The 16,822-nt window shown below is 50.8% G+C and overlaps 2 long non-coding RNA genes across 2 annotated transcripts; one reads left to right on the top strand and one right to left on the bottom strand.

Annotated features, from left to right (window-relative positions):
* Positions 1–468: 468 nt before the first annotated feature.
* On the bottom strand, positions 469–16,507 carry LOC147098481 (uncharacterized). Its single transcript, XR_015074183.1, has 3 exons — positions 16,370–16,507; positions 6,614–6,685; positions 469–2,171 (listed from the first exon to the last, which is right to left on the bottom strand). It is a non-coding gene; the product is annotated as an uncharacterized LOC147098481 (long non-coding RNA).
* Positions 6,933–9,832, top strand: LOC147098482 (uncharacterized). Its single transcript, XR_015074184.1, has 2 exons — positions 6,933–7,734; positions 9,239–9,832. It is a non-coding gene; the product is annotated as an uncharacterized LOC147098482 (long non-coding RNA).
* Positions 16,508–16,822: the final 315 nt, after the last annotated feature.

The raw sequence follows: 16,822 nt of genomic DNA, 5'->3' as shown, positions 1-16,822 counted from the left end.
AGAAGAAGACCAGCTGGTCCGTCAAGTCTGCCCCACACCATGATGGCCAGAGCATCATGACTGGACACTTCCTCCACCCCCCAACCCCCACCAACCCCCACCCCCCATGTAATCTCCCGGGGGAGGCAAGAACAGAGCGAATAAACCCTTCAATCCTTTAATTCCTTCTCTTCCTGTATATGTATCTAATTGTCTATTGAACCAATATACTCCCACTTCAGTGGCCTTCCTTGTTAACTCATTCCACAACCCTGTTGCCCTTTGGGCGATGTAGTTCCGTTTGACAGCCCTTTCTTTACTCCTAACATTTAACTTGAGGCTGGTACAATGAGGAGTGGGTTTCCTGTGAGGGGCTGGAATATGCTGATGGATGAGGCCGAGCGAAAAGTGAGAACCTTTGAATTCTGAGGTACATTGTTGGAAACAGCTTCCCTTTAAGAGGCGCAACTTGTCAAAGAAAGCAACGTGTAAAGAGTAAATGTATTTAATTAAAGAGTCAACCACTCTCAGTTTGAAAGCACACGCGCAGCCATTAATCACAGAGGCGCACTACAGCTACAGAAACAGACCCGCTCAGAATGGAAACGGTTTGTTGCTACGGTGTTGTGCCAATGTCCCTTGTTGTCATGTCAAATCACCAGGGCAGTTTGTACTTGAGATATTCATGTATTTCAGTGAATTTGGAAATGAGTGATTGTTGGTACATTTCTGGGCAAGCTGTGAAGTTCCTGTTATGAGTATTTAAACCCCAGTGATATGCTGATAAAGGCACAGGGAGATTAGCAGAAAGCGTTTTAGGCCCAGTCACAGGGGCCTCAGATAGACCGCCAGTCCGGCCTGATATGGGCCTTCCTTGGGGAGACTCCTCAGATGCAGCCCCCCCGCCCTGCTACCTGGCCCCAAGGGTCTCAGGGAGCCTGATATCTCGATCCTTTGGGAGACCATCTCAGGTCCATTCTGGCCTGATAGCGAAGGTCAGCAGGGGAATCAAGGAATATGGAGATCTTGGGAAAGTGGAGGTGAGGTCGATGATCAGCCATGATCTTATTGAATGGCGGAGCAGGCTCGAGGGGCCGTATGGCCGACTCCTGCTCCTATTTCTTATGTTCTTATGTTCTTATGTCACAGGAAGGTCACCAGAACGAGCTGGTTGGCCGGGCACTGCAAAAAAATCAGGAAAGAAATGGAGGGAAGATCTTTACATGGATCAAACTTGCCTCTTCCATTGGACTGGCTGGTGTGGTCCTTTCACCTCCGCAATTGTCAATGGAAATGGTTTGAACGAACGAGTAGATAGGGAGGGCGGAGGTGGGGAAGGCGGTGAGGCCGTGGTTTAAGTTTTGATTTTTGTTTCGCGGGGATGAAAATTCAGTAAAAACCGTAATCATTTAATGTTTGCATTTCAGGCGATCCAAAGCAGGTGGAGAAATTCTGTTTCGCAAATTATGGTTTTGGTGGCCTGTTTAGATTTTTTTTTAAGTTTCCAGATCCTTACTCCAAAACCAGACAGATGTCCCCAGCAACCAACCCTTGTGAAACACTGAGTGCACTGCGATCTGCAAGTCTGAACTCACGTTCCCTGCCCCACTGCACCCCAGCGGTCCCAGTTATGCTGCGGATAATGTCAAAAGATCACGGGGGTGGGGGGGAGGCTGGTGTGGAGCAGAAACACCGGCACGGACCAGTTGGGCCGCATGGCCTGTTTCTGAGCCGTACACTCGATGTAAATTCTATGATGTGAACATCACGAGTTCAGCCCGTGACATCAGCAGATGGAATGGGTCATATGAAAAGGTGGTGGAGGGCATCATGGAGGCAAATAACATTTAAGCTTTAGATCAAAGATAACAAACACAACTGTTAATAAGAGACTTGTTAGCTGTTGGAATTTGGAAAGCATGGTGTTGGGTCAAGGATTTATTTTGGAGTATTATAAAAATAGAGATATATTTAGTGCTGACAGAGTGGGTTCGGTACATGCGCGGTATTTGGAATGACATGCGAGCTTTGCTTCCGTTAGTTGCTCCTGCTGCTTTTTGACGGTTCCTTGCTCTACACGCTGGGCAGCGGTATTATTATTCGGGGCAGTGTCTTTCTGGGAGCGTCGCGGCGTTCGTCTTTCAAACACAACTTGCATTTCTGCATCAACCTCTTGAGCCTCTGAGGCTTCGCTGTAAGGGAAACAAAGAGCGGTGAGGAAAGAAACTTTTCCCTCTGCCAAGTTCAGCCCTCCTCCGCTGAAGGCAACGACTCAAGAACCTAACGCGGGGACAAGTGAGAAGGATTGGACCGGCTTCAACTTCTCACTTAGCACAGCTTCAAAACTGTGGAGCTATTATCTCTCTCAATCTTCCCTTCCTCCTTCAGTTAAGAGGCTTCTAAAACCCAGCCCTGGCATCACCATTATCTATGTCTTACCTCATCTTCTCTCCTACTCTTTTCAGCCTTGGTGCCATCCCATAATATGGGCCTAGTCCCATGGGTTTCTCAATGATCTATCATTGACTGAGGTCAATGGAGAGTAAAATTGGGCGGGGTGTACAACGGTTGTGTGACCTGAGCCTGACCCATTCCCACTGGGCGGGTTAGCTTAAAATAAAGGCTATTCTAACTCCCATCAGACCATTGAACTCAATGGGTAACGCAGTGATGGTCACGCCTGCTATTCTTACTTCCTCCTGAGGATGGCGCTGTTATCTCTAGAAAATGGCCTTAAATATTGTCGGGGAGGGGGGGGTCAAGGGGGAGGGGCAGCCCCTTGCCAAAGCAGCCGTAAGGTTTGGTGGAAATTCATGGGCATGGGATGTTGAGGACACTTGGTTCCCCCCATTCCCCACTGAAAGGGTCTGAGGTTGCCTCAGGTACCCACTCCATGTCAAGGGGCTGCTAGTAACATCTTAAACAAAATTTCTCTCTCCCCCACCAGCACCCCCCCTCATCTTCAGTGCATCAGGTCCTGGTCCCAGCTCGGAGCTCAGGTGAGGCACGGCACACCCTTGTCAGCGAGGTACTCCTGGTAAGACCAGACACAGCCGCGCTGACCCGAGGGGAAGTCCCATCTGAGGGCTGGGATGCAGGAACACCTGATTGAGAGAGTCCCAGCTCTGCCCCCCTACCCCCGTTAACTCAGTGGTTTTGTTGGGTTGGCAGAGGCTCTTGTATATCCTGGTATATCTGGTCCTTGGGGCGGACTCTTCTTATGGTGGGATATTGTTGGTCCCATTTGCTTGGATGAGTGCAGCTCCAACAACACTCAAGAAGCTCGACACCATCCAGGACAAAGCAGCCCGCTTGATTGGCACCCCATCCACCACCTTAAACATTCACTCCCTCCACCACCGGCGCACCGTGTCTGCAGTGTGTACCATCTACAAGATGCATTGCAGCAACTCGCCAAGGCTTCTTCGGCAGCACCTCCCAAACCCGCGACCTCTTCCACCGTCTAGAAGGACAAGGGCAACAGGCACATGGGAACACCACCAGCACCAAATTCCCCGCCAAGTCACACACCATCCTGACTTGGAAGTATATCGCCGATCCTTCATCATTGCTGGGTCAAAATCCTGGAACTCCCTCCCTAACATCACTGTGGGAGTACCTTCACCACACGGACTGCAGCGGTTCAAGAAGAAGGCAGCTCACCACCACCTTCTCAATGAGCAATAAATGCCAGCTTTGCCAGTGACACCCACATGTTGAGAATTAATTTTTACAAGCTAGATGAATGCCTGTTATTCTTGCTTGCGCCAGAGGTGGTGAGGCGGAGAGGTTTAGGGAGGGATTTACAAAGCTGAGGGTTTAGGCAGCTGAAGGCACGGCCGCCAATGGTGGGGCGAAGGAATTGGGGGATGGACAAGAGGCCAGAATTGGAGGAGAACAGATATCTCGGAGGGTTGTGGGGCTGGAGGAGATTACAGAAATAGGGAGGGGGGGGTGCGAGGCCATGGAGGGATTTGAAAACAAGGATGATAATTTTAAAATTGAGGGAGGCAGAAACCAGTTATCAAAACACTGAGGTTTTGGTGCCTTAAAATTGTAGTTCCTTTCAGGCTTCACAAATTATTCTTGGCTGCTTTTTCCTTTACGTTGGAGATGCGGCTGCAGTACTGCGGAGTGGCTGGTGGTGGTGCTGCTGAACTGGTGCCATTGGCCTTTCTCAGTTGGACTGTGCTCTGAGCGACACCACAGACCTTACATTCCTGATTCCATTGAGAGAGGAAATTAGCCAAAATGACAATCACAGAGGTTTCATGGGGAGATGCATCTTATCTCCTAATGCCCTGAGAGCATTGTTATCCTTAAAAGCTTAATCCCTGCCATGTGTGTATTGAATTTCTATATATAAAATCAGGCTGAACATCAGGGGATCTCAATCTTGCTTGATGAGTTTGCAAAGTGCTCCATCTACTGGCCCAGACACAAAGTACAGGAATCCACCTGCTGGCTTTCAATGACGAGGCCTCGGAGAGGGTGCAGAGGAGATTTAGCAGAATGATACCAGGAATGAGGGACTTCAGTTATGTGGAGAGACTGGAGAAGCTGGGATTGTTCTCCTTAGAATCAGAGCAGCTTAAGGGGAGATTTATTCGAGGTGTTTGAAATTACGTGGGGTTTTGATAAGAGTGAAACTGTTTCCACTAACAGGGGTACCGGTCACCAGAGGACACAGATTTAAGATAATTGGCAAAAGAACCAGAGGGGAGATGAGTTTTTTCTAACGCAGCGAGTTGTTGTGATCTGGAACGCGCTGCCCGAAAGGGCGGTGGAAGCAGATTCAATAATAACTTTCAAAAAGGGAATTGGATAAATACTTGAAAAGGAAAAATTTGCAGGGCTGTGGGGAAAGAGCGGGAGAGTGGGACTAACGGGAGAGCTCGTTCAAAGAGCCGGCACAGACACGATGTATGACTCTATGACGCTTGAGACCAGGGGGCCTGAATTTCTTCCAGACAGAACTGGCGGAAGTAGAGAATGGGAATTCCAGCCGTGTACTCGCACGGACTTTTGGAATTTGATGGCCTCGTAGCGACTGCGAAGGAAATAAACCCAGTGAATTAGTTCTTCCCCCCGCACCCCCCGTGGAAAGTGCCGACTGTTGCTGAGGAACATCCCATCAGTACCAGCAGCCCACCAGTCCTTCGCCCAGGCAGCCATTCTTCCTGCATGAGTCTAGACGGTCGGGGGGGAGTGCTGGCTGGCGAGTCAGCTGGGCCTGATCCTTTCTGGGAGCTGATGTCAATTAAAGGAGCAAGGTGAGGGCTGACAGAGTCCAAGGTTCAGGGTGGCCGTCCCACTAGACTAGGATCCCAGCAACCACAGGTTCAGATCCCACCTCTGCCTTCGATAACTCTGCTCATTTTTGGCCCGGCAGCAGAAATACTGACCATAACGTGGCCGGATTGCCTCAACATCCCAACTGGTTCACTGACGCCCTGCACAGGGATGAAGCCTGTCTCTCACCCAGTCTGGGCTATCTGTGGCTGGCATTGTAGAATCACACAGCACAGGAGGAGGCCATTCGGCCTGTCGTGCCTGTGCCAGCTCTCTGAAAAAGGTCTCCAGTTAGTCCCACTCCTCTGTTCTTTCCCCAAAAACCTGCAAAATTTTCCTTTTTAAGTATATATATTTCGAAGTGGCCTAGCGAGGAACTTCATTGCTTTTTATTAATTTAAAAACATAATTACTGCAAGACCCGGGAGCTGGCTTTCAGGGCAACAGGAGAACCAACCCCCCCATGTGTCCGCCCTCTGACCCCCCTCGCATCTGCCCTCTGACCCCCCCACATGCCTGCCCTCTGACCCTCCACGTGTCTGCCCTCTGACCCCCCATGCGTCTTCCCTCTGACCCTCCATGTGTCTGCCCTCTGACCCTCCATGTGTCTGCCCTTTGACCCTCCACGTGTCTGCCCTCTGACCCCCATGTGTCTACCATCTGACCCTCCATGTGTCTGCCCTCTGACCCTCCACGTGTCTGCCCTCTGGCCCCCATGCGTCTGCCCTCTGAACCCCCATGTGTCTACCATCTGACCCTACATGTGTCTGCCCTCTGACCCCCCATGCATCTGCCCTCTGACCCCCATGTGTCTGCCCTCTGACCCCCCCATGTGTCTGCCCTTTGACCCTCCATGTGTCTGCCCTCTGACCCCCCATGTATCTGCCCTCTGACCCCCATGTGTCTACCCTCTGACCCCCCATGTGTCTGCCCTCTGAACCCCCATGCATCTGCCCTCTGACCCGCATGTGTCTGCCCTCTGACCCCCCATGTGTCTGCCCTTTGACCCTCCATGTGTCTGCCCTCTGACCCCCCATGTGTCTGCCCTCTGACCCCCCACATGTCTGCCCTCTGATCATCCATGTGTCTGCCCTCTGACCCCCCATGCATCTGCCCTCTGACCCCCATGTGTCTGCCCTCCGACCCCCCCATGCATCTGCCCTCTGACCCCCATGTGTCTACCCTCTGACCCCCCATGCATCTGCCCTCTGACCCCCATGTGTCTGCCCTCGGACCCATTGAGGGAGTTGACTGGCGTCAGTCTCGACGGATCACAAACCGTGTGCCATTGCTCCCTCAGAGCTCGGGCTGTATTAAAGTTCTGAGCGGATTTCTCCATTACCTCCATGAGTCAACGAGACCGGGCATCGGAGGCACTGACCTCGCTTCTTGCTGCAGCAGAAGATTTTCCCACCTGAAACAAACACACATTCACTGAAGGATGAAGCCTTACAGTCTTCAAACCCTGCCCACCCCCCTGCCCACACCCCCCCTGCCCACCCCCCCTAACCACCCCCCTGCCCACCCCCTGTCCACACCCCCCTGCCCACCCCCCGCCCACACTCCCTGCCCACCCCCCTGCCCACACACACCCTGCCCACCCCCCCTGCCCACACATGTTATTGAGTCATTGAGTGAGGCAGTAGTTACAAGGTGTGGCTCATCTACCGGAAACTATTTGAAGAAAGTTAACGAGAGGAGCAGCTGCAGAGACAGCGCAGTCCGCTGAGTTGCCCCATGACCTTGGGTTGTATAACGGGAAATCTGAGCACTCCACTGTGTCTCTTGCCCCTTTTATCTTCCTGAATCACTCCTGTGGAGCCAGTACAATGATTCATTTCTGTCTTTGTAATTCGGGCTGCGAATTCCCCGCCCCCCCCGTGACCAAATAGCCAGCGGTGACGAGCTCAGCTCGCCTGCGCACAGCGCCAAGATGGATAATATGATGCAAGTGGTGCTGTCTGCAGAGTTTACAGAGGAACAGGAGGAGGCCATTCAGCCCCTCGAGCCTCTCCGCCATTCAATTAGATCACGGCTGATCTGCATCTCAACCCCATCCACTCACCTTGGTTCCGTAACCCTTAATACCCTTACACAACAAAAATCTAGCAATCTGAGTTTTGAAATTTTCAATTGGCCCCCAGACGCAACAGCTTTTTGGGGGAGAGTGTTCCAGATTTCCACCGCCCTTTGTGTGAAGAAGTGCTTCCTGACATCACCCCGGCTCTAATTTTAAGGTTCTGCCCCCTGGTTCTGGACTCCCCCCACCCACCAGAGGAAATAGGGCTGGATTTTCCCGTTTCCCACCCGCACGGTGCAGGGGAACCCGGGACACGGCGGGAAGCCCGGGAGTTCGGGTTTCCCGGCACGCTGTAGAGTTTTAACCCCACAGCGTGTGTGCGACGGAAAGGGCGGGTTCCCTGTCCGGACTCCAGCCTGATTGACAGGACGCCTCAGGACCAGGTAGGTGCTGGGCCCAGGAGGGGGGAGTGTGTGTGGGGTGTGTTGGGGGGGGGGTTTCCAAGCCCGGGGCGGGGGGAGATTCCGATCCCCAATCCCGGTGGGGGTGTGTGGTGAGATTGATCGGGGTGGTCCTATCCCTGATCCCGGGGCTGAGTCACGATTCCCGGCCGGAGGGGTGGGGTGGTATTCCAAGCCCGGGGGGGGGGGTGCTGAACCCAATCTCGGGGGGCGCAAGCTGCTGGTGGGGGAGCCTGGGGGGCCAGGAGGAAGCACTCCTGCTCCTCCCGGCTCACAAGGATTGCTCCTCATTGCAGCCACCGGGAATCCCGAGCCTCATTATCATATTTAAATTGCCAACCCGCCTCCTGGCAGCGGGTTGCCAGCTCGCCCCCGCCATCCCGCCTGAGTGAAAGCTGAAAGTGGATGGGTTGGAGGTGGGTTTAAGATTTATGCAACTTTCACTTACCCTCTCTCCCCCGCTACCCGGCTCCAACCCACCTCTTTCCTCCTGTGAAAATTCTGGCCATAGTTTCTCTCTCTCTACCCTGTCAACCCCTTTAATCATCTTAAACACTTCAATTAGTTCACTCCTTAATCTTCTACACTGCCACTGCTGATGGCACTTCGCAGTTGGAGTCTCCCTCAGCCGCCCTCCTGAAGCACTGGCCCCGGGTCATTCGCACTGAGAACTGCCTGGGACAGCTCACTTGCTGTCAGATTCAAAATTGTACTTGACAGAAAAGGAGGCCTCAGTCACCATTTGATTACATTACATAGGATTACATCGGATATACGGCACAGAATAGGCCAGTCGGCCCAACCAGTCCATGGAGGATGTCAGAGATAACAGTCGGTCTCTAGAACAAAACACTCGAGCCTCCTCCCGTCTTTCCTCATCTAAATCTATCAGCGTCACCCTCTATTCCCTTCTCCCTCATATGCTTGTCTAGCCTCCCCTTAAATGCATCGATACTATTCGCCTCAACCACTCCCTGTGGCAGTGAGTTCCACATTCTCACCACTCTCTGGGTAAAGAAGTTTCTTTTGAATTCCCTATTGGATTTCTTGGTGACTATCTTATATTGATGGCCTCTAGTTATGCTCTTCCCCACAAGTGGAAACACTCTCTCTGTATCCACTCTATCAAAACCTTTCATAATTTTAAAGACCTCTATTAGGTCACCCCTCAGCCTTTTTTCAAGAGAAAAGAGACCCAGCCTGTTCATCCTTTCCTGATATGTATACCCTCACATTTCTGGTGTCATCCTTGTAAATCTTCTCTGCACCCTCTCCAAGTGCCTCGATATCCCTTTTTATAACAGGGTGCCCTGTTTCCGGCAAGGCAACGGGGGGGGGGGGTGGAGGGCAGCCATTTTGTGTAGCACTTCTGCTGTGATATCATCAAGCTCCCTTTCAGTAAGATCCCAAGTGGGACTGGAGTGCAGTTCATGACTAGAGTTGAATACACAGCGACGTTACTGACACGTTTTTAATTTGTTTCCAGGTTCCTCGGACGATTAAGCTCATTGCCCAGGGAAGGTGGTGGCGGGCCTTCAACTGCACTGGGCCGAGCGCAGGCTGCAGCCACGTGTAGGGGTGACGGGTTCCCTTCCCTGGAGGATGTCAGGGATAACAGTCGGTCTCCGGAACAAAACAGCAGCCTTTCCTAGTTATTTGGCCCACAAAATGACCAGATTTGTTAAAATTCAACTTCGCAAGTTGCCCCTGGTGGGATTTACAACTCTCAACCCCTGGGTTGCTCAGCCACCACCACATTCAGTTCTGCTGGGCATCACGTGGAATCCTAGGATCGTACAGCACAGAAGGAGGCCATTCGGCCCATCCTGCCTGTGCCGGCGCTCTGAAAGAGCTAACTCTTATTCCCACTCCTCTGCTGTTTCCCCATAGCCCAATATATATATATCTCCAATTCCCTTTTGAAAGTTACTATTGAATCAGCTTCCACCGCCCTTTCTTGCGCAATAAACCTTCTTTATTCTAAAAAAATAACAGAAACTAAAACTGAATTGTTCAGCTTGCAGCTGTGGGAGCCGATGCTTTCATTTATTCTGGCTGATTAAAGCATGTTCAAAATCCACATCGTGTGTGAATTGTGTTACTTTGTACTATGCACAGCAAACAATGGAAGCTTGCTCGGTTTCCAATCAATGCGGAGCCGCATTTTATCGAAGATAAGCTGGGTGTGGAGGTGGGGAGAGGCTCACTTCCTGGCTAAAGACTTGAGTTGACTCTAGGCTGCCGTTATCACTGGGTTTCCCCTCTGCGCACGGTCGGCTCCATTCTGAGCTCTACGACCCCCCCCCAGGTTAAGAACGTTTAAGGGAGATTGGATCCGACACTGGCTACCACCTTATAGAGTCAAAGGGCTGGATTTTCATTGAGGAGGCGGGACTACAACTTTTGGGGTTGTAGTCCCGCCTCCATCGAGTTCTAGCCAACCCACGCGATTTTCACTTGATTGACCTTGTTGAGCCCGCCCAGCTGGCTCAGCAGGCCAATTAAGGGCCACCCGGCAACAGGTGACGTCACAGATTGACATTTCATCTGTCAAGAGCTTTTGACAGATGAAATATCAGCGTTTCACAGCTGTTTGAAGCTGTCAAACACTGACAATCTGTACTCCAGGTTAATTCCTTCCTGTCAGGATGATTTAGAGATCTCCCCGGAACAGAAAGCTGAATGCTGCAAATTTTGACAGATCGCGGCCATTCTGCTTTCTGTGCCGGTGAGATGAGGGATTCCCGAGACCTGAAGGAAGGAAGGCTGTAAAGGTAAGTAAATGTAAGTAAAACTTCTTTAAACACTTTACACACACCAAACACACTTGCCGCTGCACTCATGCACCCATCACTCACCTGAACACCGGACATCTCGACCCCTCCAAGCCCTTCAGCCCGACGGCCTGCCTCGCTAACTTGGCGTGGTTTGGAGCCGTCGGGAATCCCACACTTCACCAATGAAAATAGGGATTAGGCTAAAAACTGCCTGTTAACTATCTGTTAACAGGCAGTTAATTGGCACTAATCCCCTTCCCGCCTCGGGTAGGCGGGTCCCAGTGCGGGTCGGGTATCCGCCTCCTTTGAAACTGGCATGGAGGCGGGTTGGGGGCGGGATGGGTTCGTGCCCCTGATTTCGGGATTTTAACCCCCCACACGCCTCCAATCCCGCCTCCACGGCCCAATGAAAATCCTGCCCATAGAGTTATAGAGTTATACAGCACAGAAAGAGGCCCTTCGGCCCATCGTGTCTGCGCCGTCCATCAAGCCCTGTCTATTCTAATCCCATTTTCCAGCACTTGGTCCGTAGCCTTGTATGCTGTGGCGTTTCAAGTGCTCATCTAAATGCTTCTTGAATGTTGTGAGAGTCCCTGCCTCTGCCACCCTTTCAGGCAGTGAGTTCCAGATTCCAACCACCCTCTGGGTGAAAAAGTTTTTCCTCAAATCCCCTCTAAACCTCCTGTCCTTTACCTTGAAACTATGCCCCCTAGTTATTGACCCCCCTACTAAGGGGAAAAGTTCCTTTCTATCTACCCTATCTATGCCCCTCATAATTTTGAACACCTTAATCAGGTCCCCCCTCAGTCTTCTCTGCTCTAAGGAAAACAACCCCAGCCTGTCCAGTCTCTCTTCATAGCTGAAGCGCTCCAGCCCAGGTAACATCCTGGTGAATCTCTGTAAGGATATCAGCAAATAGTGATGATATTTGTCTGTGTTTGATTACTTATGCCTTACAGCATATTTGTCTGTGTTTTTGATTACTTGTGCCTGACCAGCAGAGGTCATGTGAGAGACAAGCAGTCCAGAGGAGTTTTACTTTCAGTTTCATTCTAGATGCATCACAGCATAGTGTGTTCTGTAAAAAGCTGTAGAAAGTCTTGAACAAGACTTTAGATTAAACAACATTCTCTTTCAGAAATGAGTCTTTATTGAACCCAAAAAGAAAACAAAACAATCTCCTCTGCACCCTCTCCAATGCAATCACATCCTTCCTATAGTGTGGCGGCCAGAACTGCACACAGTATTCCAGCTGTGGCCTAACTAACGTTTTGTACAGTTCCATCATAACCTCCCTGCTCTTATATTCGATGCTTCGGCTAATGAAGGCAAGTGTCCCATATAACCTCGAGGGTTTAAATCCCACCCCTGACTGCTGGGATTAAGTTCTCCTCTCTGCTCTGGCTGGAAGGATCCAGTTAGGACAGAGCGAAACCAGTAGCTACTGGGCAATATGGTGCATGAAAAACAGAAAAGAAAGACTTGTATTTCTATAGCGCCTTTCACGACCACCAGACGTCTCAAAGCGCTTTACAGCCAATGAAGTACTTTTTGAACCTATTTGGCCGAGAGGCCCGATTTCTGGTCACCTTGGTAACCACTCACAGCAGTTGATTGGCTCTGCAATTAAATTCAAATTACAGCTTAGTACAAAGGGAACATGTTGGAACATCTTGTGGTTGATGTAACATCTGTAGAGAAAACCGCACCCAAAAAATCCTTTCCTACCTGCGGTTTTTCCCACAGCACGTTTCATCGAGTCACACTTGAACTGCCGGGTGCACGAGATAAACGCCTGTATGGCCCTTGGCCTCCAAAGGGGTCTGGGCATTGACTCTTACACTGAGCTCCCGACATGCCGTACAGGGCAGCAGCTCTGCACGTGCCCAGAAGGAAGAGATGGGAGGTCCACTCCTGGAAGGAGCTGGCGATTTCTTTGCCTGCTTTCCTGTAAACGTGATTTTTGCCGCACTCAACACTTGTGTTAGAAGATTTGAAAAGGACGGTGTTGGTTTGTGAGAAAGAACTTGCATTTATATAGCGCCTTTCACAACCTCAGGATGTCCCCAAGCGCTTTGCAGCCAATGAAGTACTTTTTGAAGTGCAGTCACTGTTGTAATGTGGGAAATGCGGCAGCCAAATTGCGCACAGCAAGCTCCCACAAACAGCAATGTGGTAATGACCAGATCATCTGATTTTTAGTGATGTTGGTTGAGGGATAAATATTGGCCAGGACACCGGGGAGAACTCCCCTGCTCTTCTTCAAATAGTGCCGTGGGATCTTCTACATCCATCTGAGAGAGCAGATGGGGCCTCGGTTTAACGTCTCATCTGAAAGACGGCACCTCCGACAGTGCAGCACTCCCTCAGCACTGCACTGGTGTGTCAGCTGAGTGGAAGGATGCGCAGGCTGGACAACAGTCTGACAGGCCGCGATGTGAGTGTTCCTTCCATGCCTGTAATTCTCTTTATAGCAGTTGATGGGTGGGGGTGGGGGGGGGTGGTTAGTTCTATCTGGCGGAAGGGTTTAATGGGCTCCCAAAACCCATGCAATGAGGGGGGCCACCCCCACCCACCGGAGGCAAGTATCCCACCGGAGTCAGCCCAGAATTCCGAGCCGGAGCTCCGGGCTCCACTCGCCGGGATTGTCTGGAGTGTGGGGTTCGAACCCCCATCCTTGTTTTCAATTCCCTCCATGGCCTCGCCCCTCCCTATCTCTGTAACCTCCTTCAGCCCCACAACCCTCCGAGATCTCTGCGCTCCTCCAATTCTGGGCTCTTGAGCATCCCTGATTATAATCGCTCCACCATTGTGGCCGTGCCTTCAGCTGCCTGGGCCCTAAGCTCTGGAATTCCCTCCCTAAACCTCTCCGCCTCTCTCTCCTCCTTTAAGAAGTTCCTTAAAACCTCCCTCTTTGACCAAGCTTTTGGCCACCTGTCCTAATATCTCCTTTTGTGGCTCGGTGACAAGTTTTGCCTGATAATCGCTCCTGTGCAGCGCCCCGGGACGTTTTACTACGTTAAAGGCGCTGTATAAATGCAAGTTGTTGTTGTTGTGACTCAGAGGCAGGAATGCTTCCACTGAGCCAGGAGCTCGCTCCATGAATCCGAGTGATGCCAACGGAGATTCCCACTGCCTCTCAGCGGAACCCGTCTCATTTAAAGCTGGCACTTTTCCTCCGCCGGTGTTTTCGGGACACAGACCCAGCAGAGCAGCGTCGAGAACCCGTGTGGTGCGGGCGGGCAAGGGGACTGAGAGCAAGGCAGTCAATTCAGTGAGGAATCCAACCGAAACCAGCAGGTAAAGAGCCTGACTGAGCCCCACACTCCCCCGGCAGGAAAACACAGAGGCCGAGAAATTGGTCTCGGGCTGGCGGCGCAAAACGTGCGGTATCGGATCGGCCGCCCGTTATACGCCGCGCCAGTTAGGGTCAGGGTCAGGGTTAGAGTTAGAGTTAGGGTCAGGGTCAGGGTCAGAGTTAGAGTTAGGGTTAGAGTTAGGGTTAGGGTTAGAGTTAGGGTTAGGGTTAGAGTTTGGGTTAGAGTTAGGGTTAGGGTCAGGGTTAGAGTTAGGGTTAGGGTCAGGGTCAGAGTTAGAGTTAGAGTTAGAGTTAGGGTTAGGGTTAGGGTTAGAGTTAGGGTTAGAGTTAGAGTTAGAGTTAGGGTTAGAGTTAGGGTTAGGGTTAGAGTTAGGGTTAGAGTTAGGGTTAGAGTTAGGGTTAGAGTTAGGGTTAGAGTTAGGGTTAGAGTTAGGGTTAGAGTTAGGGTTAGAGTTAGGGTTAGAGTTAGGGTTAGAGTTAGAGTTAGAGTTAGGGTTAGAGTTAGGGTTAGGGTTAGAGTTAGGGTTAGAGTTAGGGTTAGAGTTAGGGTTAGAGTTAGGGTTAGGGTTAGAGTTAGGGTTAGGGTCAGGGTTAGAGTTAGGGTTAGGGTCAGGGTCAGGGTCAGAGTTAGAGTTAGGGTTAGAGTTAGGGTTAGGGTTAGGGTTAGAGTTAGGGTTAGAGTTAGAGTTAGAGTTAGGGTTAGAGTTAGGGTTAGAGTTAGGGTTAGGGTTAGAGTTAGGGTTAGAGTTAGGGTTAGAGTTAGGGTTAGAGTTAGGGTTAGAGTTAGGGTTAGGGTTAGAGTTAGGGTTAGAATTAGGGTTAGGGTTAGGGTTAGAGCTAGGGTTAGAGTTAGGGTTAGGGTTAGAGTTAGAGTTAGGGTTAGAGTTAGGGTTAGGGTTAGATTTTGGGTTAGAAACATTGAAGGTAGGAGCAGGAGTAGGCCATTCGGCCCCTCGAGCCTGTTCCGCCATTTAATGAGATCAGGGCTGATCATCCAAATTCAGTCCCCTGTCCCTGCTTTCTCCCCATATCCCTTGATCTCTTTAGCCTTAAGAAATATATCTAACTCCTTCTTGAATATATTTAATGAATTGGCCTCAACTGTTTTGTGTGGTAGAGAATTCCACAGGTTCACCACTCTCTGGGTGAAGAAATTCCTCTTCATTTCTGTCCTAAATGGCTTACCCCTTATCCTTAGACTGTGACCCCTGGTTCTGGACTCCCCGACCATCGGGAACATCCTTCCTGCATCTAGTCTGTCTAGTCCTGTTAGAATTTTATAAGTTTCAATGAGATCCCCTCTCATTCTTCTAAACTCCAGCGAGTATAAGCCCAATCGACCCAATCTCTCCTCATACGTCATTCCTGCCATCCCAGGTATCAGCTTGGTGAATCTTCGCTGCACTCTCTCCATGGCAAGAACATCCTTCCTCAGATAAGGTGACCAAAACTGCACACAATATCAAGGTGTGGTCTCACCAAGGCCCTGTACAACTGCAGTAATACATCCTTGCTCCTGTACTCGAATCCTCTCGCTATGAAGGCCAACATACCATTCGCTAACGAGGTGCTAGGAACTTAGTGCCCGAGCGTGGCGATTTTAGTGCTGCTCGTGAAATTGCCGTCGTTTTGCGGCGGCGCTAAACACTTCCGCCACAATCTCCTGCGCCCGCAGATCGTGACGTCAGTCGAGCGTGTAACGCCCCGGTAGCACCCCAGACTGGATATTGAGTCGCGCCCCCTGCCTTTGCGCCTGCCACTAGGAACAACAGGCAGAGGGGAACGTTTTCAAGTCGGGAAGGGGCTGGGGGAGCGCTATTTAAAGGCGGGCGCTTCCTGCCTTGTCTTGTCGGCAAAATTTTTGGTTTTAACGCTGCCCTAAGGAGTTTTGGCCCTCAGCACCACTTTTGAGGTTCCTAAGCGCCGAGCTCTTTCCCTGGGCATATCCATTAGTGCTTCCAATTGCTTTCGAGGTCTCTCCAGGCCGAGATTCAAGGCTGCAATGAGCAGGGTGTGGCTGGCCAGCAAGATGGCCCCACCCCTTTAAGAACTGGACGGCGCCAGTCAGTCCGGCTTCCATGGTAACGGACATCGCCTGAGCTTCGGTAGCGTTCTGAGGTAGCACCTCGCTCCCCGACGTTAGCGCCTTAAGAAAGGTGTGTAGCGCCTGATTTAACGCTCAAATCACCTCCAGGGGTGATAGAGGCGAATTTTGCAGTCGGAGGCAATAGTTAGCGCCGGGCACTAAACTTTGCACCCAGCTGAAAGCAGCCCCCCAAATGGGCAATGCTGAATTTTCCCCTTATACCTCTATTCATGATGCCCAGGATCCCAAAACCTAAGCAGGGTGTGAAAATCTAAAATGTATTCTCTTTCGCCTGAATACAAAGTCAGCGATTAAGTTTGAGTAATTTTCAGCTCCGTACCTGCATTGCAATTATTAATAACTGCCACTAATTTAATCTCATCATGCCTCAGATGTAGGAGGATTTCACTGATATGCACCATGCAATATGCTCACCTTTCTGTTTCTTATCGCGAGCCTCAGCCAGAACAGAAATGCAGAGCGTAATCACTAGCACCCAGCACAGGAGAGGAAGAGACTTCATCCTGACAGCGTGATTCCTGATGGGAGAATGAAGCAGCAGCCAGGACGAGAACAGCCTTTATATAGAGCAGCCCCGGCAACCTGCACAGCCGTGACTCACCAGCAGGGGGTGGAATCCCCCTAAAACCAAACAGGGAAATGGGCCAGTTGGAGAACGAAGGTTATTTTTCCAGTTATTTACCCATTTGAAGTTAAGAGGAAAGAGAAAGAACCGAAATAAAAACAGAAAAATGTTGGCAAACACTCGGCAGGTCAGGCAGCATCTGTGGAGAGAGAAACTGAGTTAACGTTTCAGGTCGGTGACCTGACGTCAGAACTGGAAGGACTGAATTAATTCAGATCATAATTCAGATCATAACCTCGGCC

This window comes from Somniosus microcephalus, chromosome 29, assembly GCF_052327205.1.
Source record: "Somniosus microcephalus isolate GS21.2 chromosome 29, FLI_Smic_1.0, whole genome shotgun sequence".
NCBI classification, from domain to species: domain Eukaryota; kingdom Metazoa; phylum Chordata; class Chondrichthyes; order Squaliformes; family Somniosidae; genus Somniosus; species Somniosus microcephalus.
The sequence above is the reverse complement of the archived record's forward strand: the minus strand, read 5'-3'. Positions and strand labels throughout refer to the sequence as shown.